General features: G+C 34.8%; 1 long non-coding RNA gene across 1 annotated transcript; it reads left to right on the forward strand.

Moving 5' to 3' along the window:
- Nucleotides 1–398: 398 nt before the first annotated feature.
- On the forward strand, nt 399–17,300 carry LOC128550142 (uncharacterized). Its single transcript, XR_008368129.1, has 4 exons — nt 399–494; nt 1,749–1,889; nt 6,254–6,322; nt 6,847–17,300. It is a non-coding gene; the product is annotated as an uncharacterized LOC128550142 (long non-coding RNA).
- Nucleotides 17,301–18,544: the final 1,244 nt, after the last annotated feature.

Raw genomic sequence — 18,544 nt, forward strand, 5'->3', positions numbered from 1 at the left:
GGGAAGAGGTGAGCGATTCAGGACCATCATGGTCCTCTTGTTAATGAACAGCATAATGGATGTTTATTTAGCAATCACATCACTGTTGAATGTAAAATGAAATACACCCAAAGAGAAAATATCCAATATATTATATCCCATTGATGTTTCTGCTCCACATGTTCAAGAAGAGTTACATTTCCTTGATAATAAAATTTTCTTTAATATGAAAATATTAAATGCTCATAACTATCCACTTCTGGTTAAAATATTGCAAATATATGTATTTTTGAGAAATATATGGACATTTGCCTGTATTTCAAAGCTTTTTAACTTCAAACCTATGTTTTGAAAAAAATAGGTACTATCTCTAAAATCTGAACAGCAGTATAATGTTTGACTATCTTTGCTAATATATTTTACTGATTTAACAGGTGTGTAATAGAGAAAACCGTCCTTGGTCGGTAATTGTCAGACTAGAAGGCGAGCCATATAACAGGGAGACGTTTGAGATGGTATGTGTAGTAATGTGTTGAGTCAGTCTGCCGCAAATGTTTTGAGGGATGAACTACTAGTACATTAATAAAGGGATTCCAAAATCAAGTTTTACACACTAACTGCAGATGTGCATCACATTTTAATCTCGACTATTTCAGTAGTGAGAGCTATTCTACTCATTCAGCTGTTAGCATCAGCTTCACACCTTGATTAAAACCTTTAGCCTGTTGGGGGCATGTGAATCTGCCCTTGCGACCGTTGCAGACCAAGGTCGCTGATCAGCTTGCACATCCGTGCAGGCTCATCTGCACTGTTCCCTATTGAGTCGGTAAAGTTTCAGTGAAAACCTCTTCAAAAAATAAATGGTACTAACCAAATTGAATGATAGACCAGTCCATTTTAGAAATTTAGCAGGTTAATATCTCAGTAGGTATTGCATGTATTGGGTTGAAACTTTACACAAGCCTTCCTTGCCATCACACCTACTGAAAGAACAAAGTAATAAATCTTGATTGAATCTTATTCAAATTATGTCCCTTTCTTGATTAAAAAAATTACAGTTACATTTTTCAAGCAACTATAAAGATGTATCTCACACAATTCTTCCCAGTCATCAGACGTACTGAAAAAAAAACCCAAAAAGTTAGACAACTCCTGGTTAAATTTAGTTCAGAGTGTTCTTATTCAGTTCAAGAAAATTCGGTTAAAGTTTTGTGAGAAACTTGTTATAAGCTGTTTTCCAGTAAAAACTGTATTATATGTATTGGACTGAAACCTCACACAATGCTTCCAGTCATCAGCTACTAGAATAACCAAGTTAGAAATTTGTTATTATGTGTAATGAAATAACTTGGTTATATAAGTCTTGCCAAGTTATTGCCCTTATTCCACTTAGAAGCTGTTGAATAGGCCAACACACTGTCTTATGGACAGCTCTTATATTTAGAAATACCGAAATTGACTCCAAGGCTTTTGACATGAGTTTTAAGACTAGTCTCAGAATCTAGCCTTGCCATTGGTCAAACTTCAGGTTGCCCTCAAGATCAACCAATCAAATGCAGGAGTTAAAGAGTCTGGTTAATTTATTACCTTGAGTCCTTGCTTAAGCTAACTGACTCTAAGAAATCCACAAAAAGGTTTAGTTCCATTTAAATAACTTATGAGATTGTTTGGCATGCATAATAAACAATGGAATGCTTTATCGTTAAATGTACTTTGAATTTTAGCTGTATACATAGCTTAAGGTTATATTTCATGATGATATATTTTAGGTTGTCAAAGAGGAAGAGGAAGACATTGAAGAGTTACCCCCTGTCCAGTATTACATGGGATGTTTCTGTCACCCAAGAACGAAGCTTTTCCATAACCTGTATCATTTTGGGCATTATCTATACCATAGATGCAAGGAAATGGTAAATAAATGAATCTTACATCTAAGTACTAAATAATGTTTGTAGCAACATTCTGACATACTTTTCTACCCAGTTGGTTCACTTTTTCCCTTACATTTTGTGGTACATCACAACCTTTTTACAGCTACACAGCAGTGAAGACTGAACTTTATTTGGTTTACAGACTGAGGCTGTTACCCTTGCAATGTTAGTGTATGTAGAATCTTGTTAACAGAGCCTATTGCTCTTACAATGTTAGTATATGTAAAATCTTGTTTACATAGGCTGTAGCTCTTGCAGTGTTAGTAAACATGTATATAAATTCTTGTTTACAGAGTCTATAGCTCTTGCATTGTTAGTATGCATTGAATCTTGTTTACAGGGGTTGTTGCTCTTGCAGTGTTAGTATCTGTAGAATCTTGTTTTCAGAAGCTCTTGCTCTTGCAATGTTAGTGAACATAGAATCTTGTTTACAGATACTGTAGCTCTTGCAGTGTTAGTATATGTAGAATCTTGTTTTCAGAAGCTCTTGCTCTTGCAATGTTAGTAAACATAGAATCTTGTTTCCAGAAGCTCTTGCTCTTGCAATGTTAGTATATGTAGAATCTTGTTTCCAGAAGCTGTTGCTCTTGCAATGTTAGTGTATGTAGAATCTTGTTTTCAGAAGCTGTTGCTCTTGCAATGTTAGTATATGTAGAATCTTGTTTTCAGAAGCTGTTGCTCTTGCAATGTTAGTATATGTAGAATCTTGTTTTCAGAAGCTGTTGCTCTTGCGATGTTAGTATATGTAGAATCTTGTTTTCAGAAGCTGTTGCTCTTGCAATGTTAGTATATGTAGAATCTTGTTTTCAGAAGCTATTGCTCTTGCAATGTTAGTATATGTAGAATTTTGTTTTCAGAAGCTATTGCTCTTGCAATGTTAGTATATGTAGAATCTTGTTTTCAGAAGCTGTTTCTCTTGAAATGTTAGTATATGTAGAATCTTGTTTTCAGAAGCTATTGCTCTTGCAATGTTAGTAAACATAGAATCTTGTTTACAGAAGCTGTTTCTCTTGCAATGTTAGTATATGTAGAATATTGTTTACAGAAGCTATTGCTCTTGCAATGTTAGTAAACATAGAATCTTGTTTACAGAAGCTGTTTCTCTTGCAATGTTAGTATATGTAGAATCTTGTTTACAGAAGCTATTGCTCTTGCAATGTTAGTAAACATAGAATCTTGTTTACAGATACTGTAGCTCTTGCAGTGTTAGTATATGTAGAATCTTGTTTACAGATACTGTAGCTCTTGCAAGCTTAGGATATGTAGAATATTGTTTACAGAGGCTGTAGCTCTTGCAAGCTTAGGATATGTAGAATATTGTTTATAGAGGCTATTGCTCTTGCAATGTTAGTATATGTAGAATTTTGTTCAAAGTGGTTATTGCTCTTGCATTGTCAGTATATGCAGAATCTTGTTTACATAGGCTGTTAGTGTATGTAGAATCTTGTTTACAAAGTCTGTTTCTCTTGCAATGTTAGTATATGTAGAAAATTGTTGTAGCTGTTACTCTTGCAGTGTTAGTATATGTTGAATCTTTTTAGCTCACCTGTCACAAAGTGACAAGGTGAGCTTTTGTGATCGCGCAGTGTCCGTCGTCTGTCGTCCGTCCGTGCGTCCGTAAACTTTTGCTTGTGACCACTCTAGAGGTCACATTTTTCATGGGATCTTTATGAAAGTTGGTCAGAATGTTCATCTTGATGATATCTAGGCCAAGTTCGAAACTGGGTCACGTGCCATCAAAAACTAGGTCAGTAGGTCTAAAAATAGAAAAACCTTGTGACCTCTCTAGAGGCCATATATTTCACAAGATCTTCATGAAAATTGGTCAGAATGTTCACCTTGATGATATCTAGGTCAAGTTCGAAACTGGGTTACGTGGGGTCAAAAACTAGGTCAGTAGGTCTAAAAATAGAAAAACCTTGTGACCTCTCTAGAGGCCATATTTTTCATGAGATCTTCATGAATATTGGTCAGAATGTTTACCTTGATGATATCTAGGTCAAGTTCGAAACTGGGTCACGTAGGGTCAAAAACTAGGTCATTAGGTCTAAAAATAGAAAATCCTTGTGACCTCTCTAGAGGCCATATTTCTCAATGCATCTTCATGAAAATTGGTCAGAATGTTCATTTTGATGATATCTAGGTCAAGTTCGAAACTGGGTCACGTGGGGTTAAAAACTAGGTCAGTAGATCTAAAAATAGAAAAACCTTGTGACCTCTCTAGAGGCCATATTTTTCATGAGATCTTCATGAATATTGGTCAGAATGTTCACCTTGATGATATCTAGGTCAAGTTCGAAACTGGGTCATGTGGGGTCAAAAACTAGGTCAGTAGGTCTAAAAATAGAAAAACCTTGTGACCTCTCTACTGGCCATATTTCTCAATGGATCTTCATGAAAATTGGTCAGAATGTTCACCTTGATGATATCTAGTTCGAGTTCGAAACTGGGTCATGTGCGGTCAAAAACTAGGTCAGTAGGTCTAAAAATAGAAAAACCTTGTGACCTCTCTAGAGGCGATATTTTTCAATGGATCTTCATGAAAATTGGTCAGAATGTTTACTTGAAGATATCTAGGTCAAGTTTGAAAACTGGGTCACGTGGGTTAAAAACTAGGTCAGTAGATCTAAAAATAGAAAAACCTTGTGACCTCTCTAGAGGCCATATTTTTCATGAGATCTTCATGAATATTGGTCAGAATGTTCATCTTGATGATATCTAAGTCAGATTCAAAACTGGGTCACATGGGGTCAAAAACTAGGTCTAAAAATAGAAAAAACCTTGTGACCTCTCTAGAGGCCATATTTCTCAATGGATCTTCATGAAAATTGGTGAGAATGTTCAGCTTGATGATATCTAGGTCAGGTTTGTAACTGGGTCATGTGCGGTGAAAAACTAGGTCAGTAGGTCGAAAAATAGAAAAACCTTGTGACCTCTTTAGAGGCCATATTTTTCACGAGATCTTCATGAAAATTGGTGAGAATGTTCACCTTGATGATATCTAGGTCAAATTTAAAAGTGGGTCACGTGCCTTCAAAAACTAGGTCATTAGGTCAAATAATAGAAAAACCTTGTGACCTCTCTAGAGGCCATGTTTTTCAATGGATCTTCATGAAAATTGGTCATAATTTTTTATCTTGATGATATCTAGGTCACATGTGCTCAAAAACTAGGTCACTATGTCAAATAATAGAAATAACGATGTCATACTCAGTTGAACACTGGGTCATGTGGAGATAGGTGAGCGATTCAGGACCATCATGGTCCTCTTGTTTACAGAGGCTGTTACTTTTGCAATGTTAGTATACATAGAATCTTGTTTTTAGAGGCTATTGTTCTTGCCGTGTTAGTATACATAGAATTTTGTTCACAGTGGCTATTGCTCTTGCATTGTCAGTATATTAGAATCTTGTTTACAGAGGCTGTTAGTATTTGTAGAATCTTGTTTAAAAAGTCTGTTTCTCTTGCAATGTTAGTATATGTAGAATCTTGTTTACAGAGGCTGTTACTCTTGCAATGTTAGTATATATAGAATCTTGTTTACAGAGGATGTTTCCCTTGCAATGTTAGTATCTGTAGAATCTTGTTGTCAGATGCTGTTACTCTTGCACTGTTAGTATACATAGAATCTTGTTTATAGAGGCTTTCACTCTTGAGCGTTATTTTACATAGAATCTTGTTTTCAGAGGATGTTGCTGATGCAATGTAAGCTTATGTGGAATCTTGTTTACAGAGGCTGTTGCTGATGCAATGTCAGTTTGCATAGAATCTTACTTACAGAAGCTGTTACTTCTGCAATGTTAGTTTTCAGGGAATCTTGTAAGTGGTTGGAATTTATATTCATTCAGCTGACAAGGCTGTTGGATAGTTAAGTGTTGCTGACCTACGACAGCTCTTGTGAAATAACTTCTTCAGGTGAACAGCTTGAAAGATCTTAGCTAAACTTGGACCTTAGTATCCTTGAAAGGACTTTTCTCAATTTTATTTAAATGTTTCTACATAGACTTGATAGACTTAACTTGATCTGTATTACTCGTGGTTGACCTCTCAAGTTTGCTTTAATGGTTACACATCTTAACACATCGTTTGGCCATCAAGCAAGATATAGAAAAGGCTTTATGGTATTTGTAATGAGCGGCTTAATAGATATTCACCAAACTTGGTCAAAAGGAAGTTCAAAAGGTCAAAGTCATCCTCAGGTGAGCAACTTGGGCTGTTTTTGACCTCTTGTTGATAAATTACAACGTCAGTATGGTCTTTTTGTTGTATTTCCTCTTAAACAAACATGTAGGTATAGCTGCTGTCTCTGCTGGAAAACTGATTGAAGTATGGTTTATTTTCAGCTGGAGGATCTTGATGATGATAAGAAGAAAATTGACACTGTGGCCACAGATGAGTCATTGTTCAATGAGGTAATATATCTGTACTGTAAATACATGGTGCATTACAAAACTTGTACATTTTAAACATCAGCTCACAAATGATTATAGCAAAACAGATAGCTCCTTAAAGCACTATGTCATGATCCAACCAAATTGATAATGTTATTGTAATTCTTCATTACATTGGTGCACATATAGAAAAAATTAAAGTAAGATGCCAGATGGCTCTATCAGATTTCGTTGGACTTTCAGCACTTGGACTCTGTAATGATATAAATTTACTTTTCTTAATTCACCTTGGCAGTGGCTCTAAGTTTGATAAAGAAAATATAAATTGGAATTCTATAAAATCCGTATTCATGGTGAGCTTATTTTCATAGATTTCATGTTTGTATCAATCCAAAAGTTTTTCTTTCAATGAAAAAATGCATCTCATATCTGTAAAGTCAGTCTACATGCCTTTATAAATTTCTTTTTGCGAAATAAAAACAAAGTTGTGCCAACAAATTGAACTTGTATCTATTTTTAGAGTATTTAATATTTTCCTGTTTTAGATGTATACCAAGTTGAAGAAATGGATGAACGAAGCAGAGACAGATTATACTGAGGACGGTGAAAGGGCAAATAATAAATGGACCCGAGAATATAATTTTTGAATTAAATTTGCAAGCACCAATTTGGTGGAATTTCAAGAAGTCAATATTATGTCTTGGACCATTTAGTAACAGACATTACAAAAATAATTCTAGCAATATTGAGTTTAATTCATTAACCTTTACCCTGCTAAATTTCTAAAATGGACCAGTCTATCATTTAGTTTGGGCAGTATCAATTATTATTCAAAGGGGTGTTCACTGAAAATTTACTGAATGAATAGTGACCAGTGCAGACTATGATCAGACTGCATGGATATGCAGGTTCATCTTTGTCTGTACTGGTTGCAAAGGCAGAATAACTTGACGCCAGCAGGCTAAAGGTTAAACAGTATATTATACTTAGAAATCATTAATACTTGTGGGGGACTACTTTTTAGCTCGACTATTCGAAGAATAAGTAGAGCTATCCTACTCACCACGGCGTCGGCGTCAGCGTCGGCGTCGGTGTCGGCGTCGGCGTCGGCGTCGGCGTCACACCTTGGTTAAGTTTTTCGTACCAGTCCACATTTTGACAAAGTCTTTTGAGATAAAGCTTTGAAACTTTCAACACTTGTTTACCATCATCATGGCCAGTTATAGGCAAGAGCACATAACTCCATCAATGATTTTGGCTGAATTATGGCCCCTTTTGACTTAGAAATTATGGTTAAGTTTTTCGTACCAGTTCATATTTTGACAAAGTCTTTTAAGATAAAGCTTTGAAACTTTCAACACTTGTTTACCATCATCATGGCCAGTTATAGGCAAGAGTACATAACTCCATCAGGGATTTTGGCTGAATTATGGCCCCTTTTGACTTAGAAATCATGGTTAAGTTTTTCGTACCAGTTCATATTTTGACAAAGTCTTTTAAGATAAAGCTTTGAAACTTTCAACACTTGTTTACCATCATCATGGCCAGTTATAGGCAAGAGCACATAACTCCATCAATGATTTTGGCTGAATTATGGCCCCTTTTGACTTAGAAATCATGGTTAAGTTTTTCGTACCAGTTCATATTTTGACAAAGTCTTTTAAGATAAAGCTTTGAAACTTTCAACACTTGTTTACCATCACCATGGCCAGTTATAGGCAAGAGTACATAACTCCATCAGGGATTTTGGCTGAATTATGGCCCCTTTTGACTTAGAAATCTTGGTTAATATTTCGTACCAGTTCATATTTTGACAAAGTCTTTTCAGATAAAGCTTTGAAACTTTCAACACCTGTTTACCATCACCATGTCCAGTTATAGGCAAGAGTACATAACTCCATCAAGGATTTTGGCTGAATTATGGCCCCTTTTGACTTAGAAATCTTTGTTAAGTTTTTCGTACCAGTTCTTATTTTTATAAAGTGTTTGACATATGGCTTTGAAACTTTTATCACTTGTTTAGTATAATAGTCTCTATCTGTAGGAAATAACTCTGTCGTCTATTTTGGCTGAATTATTGTCCTTTTTGGACTTTGAAATTGCCTCATATATTGCCATTTAGTGCAAGACTTATCGAAATCAAAGTAATACAGGAACATTGTTTGTCTAATCTATTTATTTCTTTAGTCTGAATATCCGTGGAAATATTTTGACCCCATTCTTCAATCAATTCTTCGAATAGTCGAGCGCGCTGTCATCAGACAGCTCTTGTTTGTGGATTTTGTGGTTGAGTCAATCCATAAAATGAAATCCTAATAAATGCCACAAAATGCTATGCCCTAGAAATTAAATGATTTCACAGTAAAAGTTTTTGCAGTGAAATTTTGGAATTTATACTGAAATATTGGACTTTCTTTTGTACAGCAATATGGTATTAGTATAAATATAAATCCACAGTGTTCATAAATGATCAACTCTTGTGTTCAAATGTTACGGATCATATTCCCAAGATGTGTTCAACAAAACGTTTTTTAGAGCCACAAATAGCGGCATTCTCTGATGAAACTTGGTACATGTACATTTAGAATTTAAGAATGGAATCCGGTGTTCACTGTCTCTGTCATAGATGTTTTGGAGTGTTTCAATATTGAGGAGAATCACAGAGAGCTTGATTGACATAGCCTTGTGGTAAAAACCACACATCCAGTGTGTGAGGTAGGGGTTTGTTTCCTGGCTACACAATACAAAAAAAGTGAAAAGGGGTACCAGTAGCTCCCTTGTTTGGCACTTAGCATTCATGCACCCTAGTTTTAATTGATACCATCATGAATGAGAGGTTGAGAGTGATTAGTATATGTTGTAGAACTTGTTTTACAGTAGTCTAAAATAGATTAGTATAGAGTAGTGGAATGGCATTAAAAAACAACTGTTATGGAAAGCCTTGGATGTCAAAGGTCATACTTTGATCTTACAGATGAAAGTCAATTTTTTAATAGACATTTTATTATTTATCATTGGTTTTAACCTAGAATTGCATGAACTAGAGTGAAATTTTACATTTCCTTGTTTTTGAATTCTGCTATTAGTGGTTTATCATATTTGCGTAATACATATTTATGTACTGTAGCATTTTTGTGAGATGTCCAGTAAGCTTAGCTTTAGATTCCAGCACAAAAAATCTCTTTATTTGATTGTAGGGAACTTAATGCCCTTGACGATTTTACGAATATGTCAAGTAGTACTGGCTCCAAAGTTATAAAATTGAGACCAGTCCAAAAACGCGCTGTTGCCATTAGTCAATTTCCATTCTGATATGCTTGCTTCTGTTAAAACACATTTACGCTAAAATGACATCACATTAACATGCGATGATGTCAATGTCTTAGATGCGACCAAGAAAGAGCATTGCTATATTTTATTTTAGATTAAGGGCATATTACAATCCAAATAATGTATAGCAAAATCGTGTTTTGCCTGAATTTATACACTAAAAAATGGTTATACGTCGCCAGAATAATTCACTGAAATTATTCTGTGGACGTTTAACCCCTTTCCGTGTATTTATAATGTTAAAACACGGTTTTTCTATACATTATTTCTTAATTATGTGATCAGAAACAACCAGTCAGGTGCTGGAGTTTTTTGACTGGTTTAGAACTTTAGTTTCATAACCTTGGTACCAGATATACACTGGTGACACACTAGTGCAGTGAAAATGCTTGCTTAGTTCAAGAGACATTCCTTTTTAAATATACTTTATCTTTTAGATGAAGCTGATTGACTGTGCCAGCTTTAGGATTGAAGAGAAATTTAAGATTTTTCATTATTGATATTCATTACAGTTTTTGTTCTATCATATCAAGAAGTTTTTGTATTTTAAATAGTTTTTGTAATTGTTCAAGAAGTTGTTGTATTTTAAATAGTTTTTGTAATTGTTAATTGCATGTTCATTTTCATTGTTTAGATATTTAGATGTTTGTTCATCTTGTATTTCATATTTAACTATCAAACCATATATATGGCACATACCATATCTTAGATATCAGTGAAAATGAGCAGGTATGGATACGAGTTGATTCTCAAAAATAGATGCATGTACAGCTGAACCCCTCTAAACCGGACAGCTGGTGAGCAGAGCTAATTTTTGTTTGGAGGACTTTTCTGTATAGAGGAATTTTATTGATGGCATATATACTATAAAGAGCAAAAGTAACAGATCGTTACTTGGAAATCTGATACATTTAAAATCATGATCTTGTTTAGTTACCTCATGAAAAAATGACATTAACCTGTTTTGGACATAAGTTACTAAATAGAGTGTACTTTAATAGTCATGATAAAAGGCTGCTATGAAAAGACAGATTGCCTTTAAGATTGTTTGGTTTGCAGTGGTAATTTTGTGTTGACATATACAGCTTTGGTATGTTTTTTTTAGCTCACCTGTCACAAAGTTTTTGAAATGCAAAATACACAATGTTGTTCCCTTTAAAGCCACTTGCCCAAAGTTTGGGTGAAATTATCCACCATGTTTACTTCCACCAAAATTGGCATAGATTGTATATATGATGCTGAAAAAAGATAAAGTGGGGGAACATAAAAGTTAGATGTTGGTAAAAGTGCAATAAAGAATGTAAAACTGTCTGCATTATTTCAAAAGTGTTGCAATGGTTTTGCTACCTTCTTCACAATATTTTTGGTAATTTTTAAGAATATCTTGCAAAAATCATATGTCAAAAAGTTTGTACCACAAGTCACTTTCAGAGTCCTCACTTTTTATGGATTTTTGAAATAAATTATTTTTTGCCTAAAATGTGAAAGTTAGTCACTTTAAAATAACTGTTAAAGTGTTGATGAGAAAAGCTGATACGGACAGATTGTCATAATGAAAAGTTTCACTGTGTCTTGGCAGACCATCAAGAGAGAGAGGATGTTTGTTTGTTTCAGTGTAAGATTTAAATATCTTACACGGGTGAACACCAGATGCAATATTTTCATAAGTGGCTTAGCTACAAGTGAAAATGTAAGATAAGGTGTTTATGAGTTATAGATATTTTGATCTTGCGTGTATATAAAAGAAACAATTTTTATGTTTTGACTAAATTTACCCATTTTATAGTTTTTTACCAGTGAAAAATATATTTAGTATTTATCACTGTGAAAATACCAGATATATTTCACTCTAATATTTCCATAATTCACTGAAAAGCATGTGATAAAAATATTGCATGATTTCTGTATGGTAGAATTAAGTTAAGGTAGAATGCGACACTTTGTGAAATTTCAAGTAGCCTCTTGAAATTTGGCATGTGTGAAATTGACCATATTTCAAACAAGGTGCAGTTTATTTTATACCAATAGAGCCAACCAGTTTTTGTACATGAGACGTCAAAGTTGACCACCAAAGCCCGCTTTTGAAAATGATGTTACCGTGTATCATTGGCAACTGTTACGGGTACTGCAATGGCACCAGCCAACAAATTTTCTTAAATTCTACACTATTCAAAGAGAATTAATTTTTCCTTTATGCTGATATAAAAACCATTGTTTTACGCCAACAAATATTTGAAAAATGGAAAGAAAATCATTGTTTTTGACTAAAAATGGACGTTCAGTTTCGCTGCATTTTTCGGCTTTAAAGCATGATATTAAAAATGTTTGAAATGTGGTCAACTTCTCACATGCCAAATTTCAAGATGCTACGCGAAAGTTCGCAAAGTGTCGCATTCTACCTTAAAACATTAAATGAAAAGAGATGTGTTTTTTTCATATGTAGGATTGAAATACCTATCACTCTGGAACACCATCATTTACATTTTCACTCTTTACTGTGCTGTAAAAATACTGCATCTGGTGTTAACTTGGTGAAAGATATTTTGACCTTATACTGAAACACACAGATATCCTCTATGTCTGTTACTATAAATCAATCTATTATATCTTTTAGAAAAAAAAGCATATGTTTTAATATTAGTTAAGTGATTTCACTCTGCAATTTTAATTATTTATTTTGTTAAGTTTTGAATTAAGATTAGTTTTACAAATTATGTTTGTAAAGTCAAAAAAGTGTTGATAAAATGTATTTGTTTTGTAGTCCTTAGAAGTGGTGAAGTGTTCAGGTGTTCTGTTCACATGGATATAAAACTAGTTAAGTAGATTGGATGATGTTCAAAATGGTCTTATTTTTGCTTATTCTTGCAAACTATGTCACGCAAGAATTTAAAGCAGTCAAGAAATGTTACCCAGAATTACCTGTAGCTATGGCTGGTGAATTCGTAAAGAAGACTATCCACTAGATAGTTCACTAGATAAGACAAGATAAGATATGAAATAAGTTTTATTTTACTGTTAAAGGACATATTTTTGCTGGGTCAAAATTTCGCGAATTTGAAATATTGAATATGTTCGCGAGGTTTCATATTCGTGAAATTGTAAAAAAAAGTTGATCTGCTTATTTCAGCTTTTTCTGAAGACAGGTGTACATAAAAGTTACACATCATAAAGCGTTACCTTTAGAATGTCTACTGTAAAGATCAATCGCTATTAATTGTGTGGATGTTTTAACACCCTCTAATTACCTATAATGCTTGACAACTCTTTACCTGTAACAAACATGGTGTTACATATACTCTAAATCCAGGGGCAGATATGTCAGTGTTTGTTTAATAAACACACTGCAAACACAAATGTTGCCACACTGTTCTAATTAAACAATTAATATGTTGTTTTTTCTGGTCGTCTTAGAATTATACTATTTTTGGTTATTATGGAAACACTAAACTTAGCAAATTTTGTAAATATGGCCATTTCCTTTTGATATGTTGGGGAAGGTATGTGTAATGAAACGATTTGTACTTATGGTCAATATTTAAGCGAGAATTTTCACGAGCAAATATAGCGAAAATTTAACCCGCGCAAAAATTTCTCCTTTTACAGTAGTTGACAAAGACATATTGTACCCCAACAATACGGCTCTTAAAAAATACTGTAAACTTTGTCTGGAGTGTTTGTATACTTTGTTGACACAAAATGTGAAAAAAGGATACTTCCAATTATTTTGCATTAATATATTTTTGTAAATTATACTTATTTATTTAAATAAGAAATTTCTTGGTTATAGTCATTTGTTGGTTAGACTACTGTAAACAGTATCAGTCCCTATGTTCTTCAACTCTGCTAAGTCTTTTATGTTAGTTTTTTTTATCCAAAGTATGTGGACTAACAGTAACGTCAGTTCACTGATTTGTTTTGTCCTATCCTTCATCATTTGTTGCAAATTGCTCATTGTGAGCTTTTAGGATTGTTGAATATGTGTCATCCATCTGTCATCTACAGTATCTTTAAAGAAATTCTCCTCCTATACCATTGTGCCAAATTCAACCAAACCTCACAGATATAGTAGGTACATGTGCTTGGAAGGTCACCTTTCAGATTCCTTCAAATCTGGATCATCCATGCTGAATACTGGTTGCCATGACAACCAATAGGAAAATCCTTAAAAATATTTGTCTGAGAAACAACAGAAGTTGAAGAAGGCACTTGACCCTTAAAGATGCAGCTACAGCTAAAAATTTGAAAAACCTTTAAACAACTTCTTCTTATGAACGGCATGATGGATCTTCATCAGACTTGATCTTTAGTATTGTTATATGGTCCTTTCTCAGATAAGTTCTAATGGGAGCACTTGGTCCCTATTTAGGGCCTCCTAGAGCTAAGAATAGAAAAAAACATTTAAATGACTTTTTCTCTTGAACTGCATAATGAATCTCCATCAAATTTGATATTTAGTTCATCATTGAAAGGTTTTGTTTAAAATTTGTTCAAATGGGGGCCACTTTTGGCCACTTGTAGAGTGAGCTAGAGCAAAAATAAGAGATACATTAAAATGACTTCTTCTCATGAACCACATGATGGATCTTCATCAAACTTGATCTGTAGCATCTTTATTAGGTTCTTTCATATGGGGACACTTGGCCCCTTTTAGAGGCCTCTAGCACAAAAAAATATAAAATGCCTTGAAACAGCTTCTGCTCATGCACTGCTTGGTAGATCTCATCCAGTTGTTAGATAGAATCATAAGGTCTTCTCTTCATTTTGTTCAGATAGGGGCACTAAGCTCTATTTTGGGGGCCACTAGAGCTAAAAATAGAATACCTTTAAATAGCTTCTCTTGAAGCGCTTGGTGGATCTTCATCAGACTTGGACTGTAGCATTCTTATAAAGTCCTCTATTAAATTTCTTCAAATGGCACTTTGTCTTTTAAAGGGGACAGTAGAGCTAAAATTAGAAATATCTTTAAATGACTTTTTCTGGAACTACTTGGCAGATAAACTTAGTTTGTAGTTGTAACATCTTCCCTTAGATTTGTTCAAATGGGTGCACTTGACTTGTTTGATGTTTTTCATACTAAACACAGCCATTACATTACATGATTCAGTGTTTTATATATAATTTTAAGGTCATATAATAAAGGTCAGGTAAGTGACTAAGGGCAACTATGGCCCACTTGTTGAATTTTGCAGGAATAGGTAATTTTACTATCATAGAGTGTACAGAGTAACAGAATTCTGTTTGAACCTGTGCAGGTGTAGTATTTCAATTCTCCATTTTATATTGTTGTAAATAATTTTGTCATAAAACTTTATTCAATGATCTCAGTTTCGTGAAGCACGTCTCGGCACCAAAATATTGTCCATTTATTTTAGCAATACCTTTCTTAATAATAAATATAACAATGCCATGCCAAAGGAATATGATTGTAAAAAATTTTACTTATCTTACCATGTATGGGGAAAAATAAAGTTTGTTGAAGATGCAAGATCATAGTCCACCTTCAAAATTGCACAATAGATTAACTGTGTTGTCAAGTAACAGAAACTATTAATTGAATATTCACTGGCTAGGCTTGAAATACTATTACTAGCATTTCAACTTAAAAATGGTGTTACCAGCATTTTAGCAACATCTATTGTTTTAGATTTTTAAAAAATTGCTACTAATGTGCTTCCACATTACTACATGCTTGATTCATGTTTGCAGAGGAGGAACAATTTTGAATATTTTTATTAGCTCACCTGTCACATAGTGACAAGGTGAGCTTTTGTGATTGCCCTTCATCTGTCATCAGCAGTACGTCGTTCGTCCATAATTCCTTTCGAAAACTGGCCAGATCCCATCATGGGTTCCAGAGTTATGGCCCCTTAAAGGGCCAGAATTTGCTATTTTGGCTTGTGAACATGGTAGAGATCACATTTTGCAATCAGTTTTAATCATACCTTCACACAACTTTTATTGGCATAATATCTCGGTTCCTTTCGATAACTGGCCAGATCCCATCATAGATTCCGAAGTTATGGCCACTTAAAGGGCCAAAATTTGCTACTTTGGCTTTTGCAGCCATATAGAGACTTCATTTATGGTTTCTATTGATACAAACTTGCAAAATATCTTTAACAACAATAGATCTTGGATTCCATGATGAATCCATCAGATCCAATCATAGGTTCCGGAGTTACGGCCCCTGATTGACCACTGAAAGAGCCAAAATTAGTTAATTTGTACCTTGTGAACACGATAGAAGTGACACTTTACGTTTGATTTTAACTACACTTACACACAACTTAAGTCACAATAAGATCTCGGTTCCTTTTGAAAACCGGCTAGATTTCTTCATGGGTTCTACAGTTATTGCCCTGAAAGGGGCAGACTTTTCTATTTTGGCACTTTCAGCCATATAGAGGTTTCATTTATGCTTTGATTTGATACAAACTTGCACAGAATGTTTATCTTGATGATCTGTAGGCCATGTTAGAAACTAGGTCAAATGGGGTCAAAAACTAGGCCACCTGGTCAAATCAAAGGAAAAGCTTCTCAACACTATAGAGGCCACATTTATGACCCTACCTCCATGAAACTTGGTCAGAATGTTTATCTTGATGATTTCTATGCCAAGTTAGAAACTGGGCCATGTGGGGTCAAAAACTAGGTCACTAGGTGATGATTCCTAGGCCAGTTTGAAATCTGGGTCATATGGGGTCAAAAAGTAGGTCACCTGGTCAAATCAAAGGAAAAGCTTGTTAACACTCTTGAGGCCACATTTATGACTCTATCTTCATGAAACTTGGTCAGAATGTTTATCTTGATGATTCCCAGGCCAAGTTAGAAACTGGGTCATGTGAGTTAAAAAAATTAGGTCACCAGGTCAAATCAAAGGAAAAGCTTGTTAACACCCTAGAGGCCACATTTTTTACCCTATCTTCATGAAACTTGGTCAGAATGTTTATCTTGATGATTTCTAGGCCAGGTTGAAATCTGGGTCATATGGGTTGAAAAAGTAGGTCACGTGGTAAAATCAAAGGAAAAGCTTATTAACACTCTTGGGGGCCACATTTATGGCTCTGTCTTCATGAAACTTTGTCAGAATGTTTATCTTGATGGTTCCTACGCCAAGTTAGAAACTGGGTCATGTGTGGTCAAAAAATATGTCACCACTCAAATCAAAGGAAAAGCTTGTTAACACTGTAGAAGCCACATTTGTGACCCTATCTTCATGAAACTTGGTCAGAATGTTTATGTTGATGATTGCAAGGCTAAATTTAACAGATGAGCGATGTAGGGTCATCATGACCCTCTTGTTGACAGTCTGCTTAATTTTGTTGTATGGATATATTCATTTATATAAATGCCATAATTATCTAGCCATAAAAATGTTATTGCTTAATTGTTTTTCTTCTTTTAATAACATTTATGATTACTAGTATGTCTTTCTTGTGTTGTCCATGTTGTATAAACAATTGAAACTTCCAAGAGATCGAGCGTTTTAATTTGAGATAAGCGAAATTTTACTACTATTGTTATTTTGCGCACATGTTTTCGAGAGGGTTTGAAAATGTCTTCAAGATTTTTTAGATAAGCAAGTTCGAGATATCGAGTTTCAACTGTATCATAAATTGTAAAAATTCTGTTTATCTTTTCTTCAAAATAATAAAGTAATGTTTCCTTTCGTGTGGTTTTTACATTATTTAAATAAATATAACAGTCAGAAAAAAAGACTTACAGCCCTTGACTTAGTCTTAAATAAGTGGAATGTTATGAGAGACATTTTGTTAGATGGATTCTAGTGGTCATTGTGAGAAGCCTTGTGAAATGGATTCTAGTGGCCATTGTGAGAGGCCTTGTGAAATGGTTTCTAGCGGCCATTGTGAAAAGGTTTCTAGTGGTCATTGTGAGAGACCTTTTTGAATGGTTTCTAGTGGTCATTGTTGGAGGCCTTGGTGAAAAGGTTACTAGTGGTCATTGTGAGAGGCCTTGTGAAATGGTTTCTTCTGGTCATTGTGAGAGGCCTTGTGAAAAGGTTTCTAGTGGTCATTGTGAGAAGCCTTGTGAAATAGTTTCTAGTGGTCATTGTGAGAGGCCTTGTGAATAGTTTTTAGTGGTCATCATGAGAGACCTTGTTAAAAGATTTCTAGTGGACATTGTTAGAGGCCTTGTGGAATAGTTTCTAGTGGCCTTATGAAAAGGTTTCTAGTGGTCATTGTTAGAGGCCTTTTGGAATGGTTTCTAGTGGTCATTGTGAGAGGCCTTGTGAAATGGTTTTTAGTGGTCATCGTGAGAGGCCTTGCTAAAATGTTTCCAGTGGTCATTGTTAGAGGCCTTTTGAAAAGGTTTCTAGTGGTCATTGTTAGAGGCCTTTTGGAATGGTTTCTAGTGGTCATTGTGAGAGGCCTTGTGAAAAGGTTTCTAGTGGTCATTGTGAGAGGCCTTGTGAAATGGTTTCTTGTGGTCATTGTGAGAGGCCTTGTGAAAAGGTTTCTAGTGGTCATTGTGAGAGGCCTTTTGGAATGGTTTCTAGTGGTCATTGTGAGAGGCCTTTTGGAATGGTTTCTAGTGGTCATTGTGAAAGGCCTTGTAAAATGGTTTCTAGTGGTCATTATGAGAGGCCTTGTGAAATGGTTTCTTGTGGTCATTGTGAGAGGCCTTGTGGAAAGGTTTCTAGTGGTAATTGTGAGAGGCTTTTTGGAATGGTTTCTAGTGGTCATTGTGAGTGGCCTTGTGAAACGGTTTCTAGTGGTCATTGTGAAAGGCCTTATGAAATGGTTTCTAGTAGACATTTTAAAAGGCCTTGTAAAAAGGTTTCTAGTGGTCATTGTGAGAGGTCTTGTGAAATGGTTTCTAGCGGCCATTGTGAGAGGCCTTGTGAAACGGTTTCTTGTGGTCATTGTGAGAGGCCTTGTGGAAAGGTTTCTA

The sequence above is a fragment of the Mercenaria mercenaria genome, chromosome 17, assembly GCF_021730395.1.
Source record: "Mercenaria mercenaria strain notata chromosome 17, MADL_Memer_1, whole genome shotgun sequence".
NCBI classification, from domain to species: domain Eukaryota; kingdom Metazoa; phylum Mollusca; class Bivalvia; order Venerida; family Veneridae; genus Mercenaria; species Mercenaria mercenaria.